This window comes from Habropoda laboriosa, unplaced genomic scaffold (assembly GCF_001263275.1).
Source record: "Habropoda laboriosa isolate 0110345459 unplaced genomic scaffold, ASM126327v1 scaffold62, whole genome shotgun sequence".
NCBI classification, from domain to species: domain Eukaryota; kingdom Metazoa; phylum Arthropoda; class Insecta; order Hymenoptera; family Apidae; genus Habropoda; species Habropoda laboriosa.
The window spans coordinates 870,711-877,879 of record NW_017100177.1 but is presented as its reverse complement, the minus strand read 5'-3'; positions in this window follow the sequence as shown (position 1 = coordinate 877,879).

Below are 7,169 nucleotides of genomic sequence, written 5' to 3'. Positions count from 1 at the left end.
AAATTTATGCGGAAAATTCTGCGAAGAGAAATGGAATTTTCCAAAGACGAAAATTGACGGAAACAATGACAATTTTTATCGATACGTGATGATTAGAATATTTAACTTTCAAAATTACTCGAATGAATATTTAGTTTGCTAGGGACATTTTTTGCAAGCTTTCGGAGAAAATGAAAATTTTTGTGAGAAATTATAAGAAAAAGTGGAAATTCTCAAAGACGAAAATTGCTGGAAACAGTAACAATCTTTATCGATACATAATGATTAAAATGATCAACTTTAAAAATTACTCAAACGCATATCTACTTTGCTAGGGATATTTTCTGCAGCACTTCGAGGAAAATAGAAGTTCACGTGGAAAATTCTACAAGAGAAAGTAGAGTTTTCCCGTAGATCGTGTGAAAAATTTCACTAAATCGCTTATGCCTATCAGGCCATTTTGACGCGGTCGTGCATACGTATTCACGGTGTTTTCACTGGACAACCTTAACGCTCGTTACTACCACATGCTTCGTGGTAATAGATGACCGCTCGTTTTGTGGTAACCCATTAAAGTTCGCGCGATAATGGAATCACTTGCCGCTGCTTTGTTCCGTACCAAATAGAAAAGCAAGAATTTTCTGTCATACTTATACAGACTCGTGCAGCACTCGCACGAACCGGAAACAACCAAACGTAACACCTGAGCAAAATATATGTATATCTAGAACCGTATAAAAATTCTTTCAATTTTTCACACTGACCTAATTCACTCGCCAAACACATATTTTTTATATCTGAATTTTATGACAGAAAATTTCTCTTCTATGCTAAAAACTTAATAAATTTCATAAATATAAAATACGAGTTTTTACGCTGACCTAATTTCCACACGAAACGTATATTTTTCAAGCTCTAAATCATTTTCATAATTCCTAAAGAAATTCTGTATAAAAAAAAAAGAGGATCTATTGGAACTACAAAACTTTATGACAGAAAATTTCTCTTTTACACTAAAAAGTTGATCAATTTCGTAAATACAAAATAGAATTTTTATACACTGACCAAATTTCGACGCGAAGTGTGCTTTTCAGGGAAATCCCCAAAAAATTCTCTAGGAAAAAATACATCGAAGCTATAAACATATCAAGGAAATTTATCACGCTAAAAAATTAATCAATTTCGTACACTGACCCAATTTCTGCGCGAAACGTGCACTTTTCAGGGGAATACCCCAAAAAAATTCCCTAATAAAAAATACACCGAAGCTATAAACGTATCAAGGAAATTTATCACGCTAAAAGATTAATCAATTTCGTAAACACAAGATACAATTTTGTACACTGACCTAATTTCCACAGGAAACGTGTATTTTTCCGAAAAAATCCCCCAAAAATTCCCCAGGAAAAGATGAATTGTAACTGTGCGAACTTTACCAAGGGAAATTTTACGTCTCGACTTGCAGAGGTTAGAATGTGGCACGAGGAAATTACGCGGAAGAGTAAAAGTGGTGTGAAGAGGGCAAACTTCGAGACGCGTAACGTAAAACCGTGAAAAATTCGTCCGTGTGGCTGGCGGTCAGTTGCCGGAAACCTTTCATTGCCGACAATTCAGACAATTCGCCGGCGACAGGTCGGATTCGCGACGAGCTCTACTAATTCCCGGCGTTAGTGTACACACATTGGTGACGTAATTGAATTTTCATATTATCATGCATCACGTAACTCTCCCGCCTTCCGATTTAGATGACCCGAAAAAGAATTTCTCGCGCGCACACACGCATTCTGGATCACACGTCAAAGCGAAATTTCGCCGAGGAAACGTCACGACCCACTTTTTATCTATTTTTTTAAGTAAATTACACGGATACTAGAGGTACGAAGAAAAGAGGGAGGGAAAAAAGTTGGAGGGAATTTTCCTCCCAACTCTCCTGGGACTTGTTTTTCTTCTTTCTTCCTTTTACACAGTAAAAATATTTTTCAACGCAACAGAGATACTTAATCATCGCCCACTCGCGCATTGCTGAATGACTGTTGAATGTAACGAAGCATTTTTCACGAGAATTTCGATGAAATATCTTCGTTTTCGCTGGTGATTATGAGAATAGCCTAAATCGCACATTTTTCATTTCCCCTTGATTTCCAACTATTTTGCAAAAATGGTTGCACATTGTTTCAACATAAATCGATGCAACGCGAATGATAAATTCAATTATTTTTAGATTTTCCACTCGAACCGAATTCACATAACATTTTAACCTGCACGAAGTCGACAAACAAAGCTTCACAATATCAGTATCAGGGAGAATTAAACAGAACGAAAATCATAAAGATCTCTGCTTGAAATTCTCCGAACCTCGTTAGGCTGATCGAATGAAAAATGGAAAGAAAGAAAAGTGGGACAAAGTGACGTTCACACTCACCTAAACTAAGCACGTTGGAGTAAAGATAGTACAACAGCCATCTGCACCATAGGAAAACCTTGAACCTGGCTCGCTTCAAGCTCATCGTGGCGACAGTTTCACGGCGAAACTCGGTTCGAGGACGGTCTCTCACCTTAAAGATCGACGACGAGTGATCCACTCATAGAGGAACCACGCACTGAAATGGGCCACGTATTAAACAACGACATATCGCCTGGTCGCTGCATAATGTGTACCATTGGGTGAGACCAGAAATGAGAGAGATAGCAAGACGAAGTGAAAAAGAGGAAGAGCGATGAAACGAACGAGGAATAGGGAGGGAAGAACGAAAGAACGAGCCCGTATCACATTCCCCTCTCTACTTGCGAACGACTGAATGACGCCATTCGTTAAATTGCGACTAAGATCCGGATGTGTCGAATCTGAAGTGTTTATGGCAGCTTCGAGAAAACTTGGAATTTAACCTCGACGTGGGAACGGACGTTTTCGTTGTTCTTCCAGGGAGCACACCACCATCAGACGTCTTTGGGAATTTTTTTTTTATGTAACTTGTGAATGGAAACTTTCAATTTTTTCGGGAGATGTAAATATGACTTTGAGCTTCTTTCTCCAATTTTTGGAAATAAGTACGTTGCGAGATGGAGGAGTTATTCGCTGACTGCTTCGAGGATGGCTTTTGAGAATTAAGGGGTACGCCACGGAGAAGTAGCTAAACTTTGGGAATTTTTTTTTAGGTAACTTGTGAATGGAAACTTTCAATTTTTTCAGGAGATGTAAATATGACTTTGAGCTTCTTTCTCCAATTTTTGGAAATAAGTACGTTGCGAGATGGAGGAGTTATTCGCTGACTGCTTCGAGGATGGCTTTTGAGAATTAAGGGGTACGCCACGGAGAAGTAGCTAAACTTTGGGAATTTTTTTTTAGGTAACTGGTAACTGAAAAATTTAAATATTTTCAGGGGATATAAATGTACCTTTCAGCTTCATTCTCCAATTTTTAGAAAGTCAATAAGTTGCGAAATGGAGGAGTTATTCGCCAACTGAGAAACCTCTTTTTCTAACTTTTTACGTAGTAGTTACCTATGTAAACAATTCCCAAACTTCTTTTCCTTTAGTCGCCTCAGGGCGATGTGCCACTTTAAGAAAGGGGATGGTATTAACTGCAAGAAATTGGAAGGAGAAAAGTATGTTTCATTCATAAATCGAAAGAAATGAAACTGAATACATACAGTGATCGATTTGAGGGTTGTGAATTACTTACACAGGGTTGTCTACGCAACTAAAAAAAAATCACTGTGAGGAAATTAACTCTTCGCAGGCAATCTGAGTCATTGACGACCCAAGAAAAATTTCACTAATGCTCAAACAAAAAAAATGACAATAATTGTCACCTCACACTAGTCCACTAAATCGTTTCGAACCTTCGAGCCACTGAAATCTCACGGACATATCCAAAAATAAAGACAACTTAAAGTATCTATACAAAAAGTGACATAAATCGAACTTCTTCTTTTTAACGCGTCACTTCGACAATTACGAAAATCACAGAAGAAAAATAATCGACGCTGATTTCGTCCAACTCCGTCAAACTCTAATCAAGGGTTAACGCGACAGGAATGTTAGCGTAATAAGCAGAGAACTGGACAGGAAGTGGCGCAAGAAACACGCGAGCGTAAAGGGGAAGAAAAGGAGAGAAAAATGTGGAGAACAGAAGCAAACATTGCGTGACTTGTCGTTGTATGTTTACGTCGCTGTTACCATTTCTTCTCTACGAGCACTTTATAGAGAATATTATCGGTCTAATAATATACCTTCGCCGGAGTTATCTCGTAAAAGAAAAGACAGCGAGAGAGAGAGAGAGAGACTGGTGGAATCTTCGAGTACCGTCTGGTGTTCGAGGGAAACCGCAAATTTCGCTGGTCTCTCTCTCATAGAAATAGAAAGCAACCACCATCTTCGCTTACGATCGCTTTTTATCCACCTCTGGATAGATAGGCGACGAGACTGTGTCTTTACGGTGGAAAATATCGTCCTCTTTACAGGTCGTCCTTTCTTTCCTTAGAGGATTAATACTGTTTCCAGGAGAAATGCAGCTGTAAGTAGAATCACAATTTCTCTCTTGCCCCACAATGGAGGAGTTTCAGCTTGTTTACGATAATTGAAGGCGAAGTAGAGGAGAGACATTTCGTTTCTAGCTCTCAACGATGGAAAGTCTTGCTCTTTACCTGCCAACGTTCTGTGAGAAAATCCATCCCGAAGACGGCGAAGTGAGCACCTTAAAGCCAGGCCCAGCGCTTTAGGTTTCTTCCTGGGCCTGTTCGCGTAGGGGTGGACAGGGATCGGCAGGACGACGCGTCCTCGCTCTTCGCGAGACCCTCGAAGCTCATTTTTGCGAACGACGCTCAGATAACGCGGATATACAGGGTGTCCCGTAACTCTTCGAACATCCGGAAATGCGGGTTGCTGGGGTGACTCTGAACAAGTTTTTCCTTTACCAAAATGTTGTTTGAAGCTTGGAAAAATGCAAAGAGAAAATAAGAATTGGATCAATTCGCAAAATGTGACAATACTTTGGCAGAGTAACTTAGGGTTAACCACAATTTCTGTGAGAATAGAATATTGAATTAAAATTCGGTGGAAAACGGAAAAGGAAAAATATTAAAATTGGGGGAAAAATTCTTAAGCTCGTGAAGAATTTTTAAGGGAACAGCGATACTTAGTGACTATGTTTTTAATAACAGTATTCGGTGTTAAAATTCGACGAGAAGGAAAAATGAGAAATATTAAAATTAGGGAAAAAATTCTCGAGCTGGTGAAGAATTTTTCAGGGAAAAAGCGATACTTAATGACTATGTTTTTAATAATAGTACTCAACGTTAAAATTCGACGAGAAGGAAAAATGAGAAATATTAAAATTGGAGAAAAATCCTGAAACTCGTGAAGAATTTTTAATGGGTATGTTTATAATAATAGTATTTCGTGTTACAAATGGACGAAGAAGAAATTGAATTAAAATTCGACGAGAAAGAAAAATGAGAAATATTAAAATTAGGGAAAAAATTCTGGAGCTGGTGAAGAATTTTTCAGGGAAAAACGACACTTAATGACAATGTTTTTAATAAGAGTATTCAATGTTATTATCGACACCGGTACACGCAATTACGACGGCAATGCGTGTTTGAAAGGCGATATTACCGGAAGGAATTTTATGCCACATCGAACAGGTAACACTAGCCTTGCGGTCTCACCGCGAATCTATGGAAAAATTTTCTGCCAAAGATTGATTAGAGTCCTTGTTTCGGTTTTCGCCAATCTAGATCCATTGATCTATAGAAAAACACTGACGCGACAGTTTCCTCGACTGACTTTCGTCCTCGAAACTTTTCTTCCTCGAATTGAATTTACGCGGGGAAATTTCACTCGAGGAACTGATTTACTTCGCAAAATTTCTCCAACGAATCGAGGGAAAAAATGAACAAATTCTTTAAAAACAAAAATTGCAAATCATATCGAGAAAATTCTAATGAAAAATCTAACTTCTCCACTGTGAATTAAATAAAAAACGAAATAATTAAAGAAAAAAAGGTTACAATTAAAAAGTATAATTCTTCCACCGTGAATACAAAATGTTATATACAAAATGAGCAAAAATTAACACGAAGCAATTAAGAAAAAAAAGTTACAATTAAAAAGTATAATTTTTTCCACCGTGAATGAAATAGAATATGAACGAAAATTAACAACACCGCGTAGAATTTTAATTGTATTTCAAGGGAAAAAATTCTCCACGCGTGGTAATTAATTTTTTTGAAAAAAAAAAAAAAGTTCTTTCGCATTATTGAAAATACCGGGCATTGTAATTACGTCTTTCCGGTTCTCGTCTGCATAAAACTTCACAGTGTGTAAATCGTTAACGGTGATTTCGTTACATATTCGATAAATTTTCACGTCGTTGCACGGTAAATAGCAGGAGATTTTTCAACGCGACCGTTGAAAGATTCTTTAAACTCACCTAAAGTCACAGGTTTGGTTGGAGGTGGACACGGGACGTGGTGATTATTTCAGACGATTTCAGCGCACGTAGCGATGAGTTCACAACCGCGAAACAAGACACTGGCGATACACAACTACACTGTCCATCGACTTCAGAAGAGTGGTTTCTTCCTTCCTGGAAAAAGAGGCACGTATTGTTAGCGCAATATGTATCAGAATTCACCTACGTTACGTCATGTTCAGATACGACGACAACACTTAATACGTTAGGAAATTGTACTTCTAACGAGACAATCGGTCATTTTCTAAGTACATACTTTGTCCAGTTTGGTGGAGAATATCGTTTAAATGCAATGGAAGTTTACCTGTGTTTTTCTGAATTTCAAAAATTCAGGCAGAATTGTAAATATTATACTGTCTCGCAACGTAAATTTAAGTAAATTAGGTTGAACTGCACAGAAAAAACAAACGGACGCAGCATAACGTGTAGTTATAGAACGATAAATTTAGTGAAAACGTATAATATAATTTATTTCATGGTATTGTAACAAGCGAACGTTGAATAAATTCCTAATTCGTATTAAAAAAATTATTTAACATAATAATTTCAGGTTTATTACATCTACGACCACAGGTCAACCTGATTTTTAATCCCTACAAAATTAATTTAACCACGAGTAAGTAGCGAGAACGCTAAAACCTATGTTTCCATTAAAGAACATTGTAAAAACGTATAAATTGTTATATGCAATGTTATAACAAACTGTGGGAAGTAA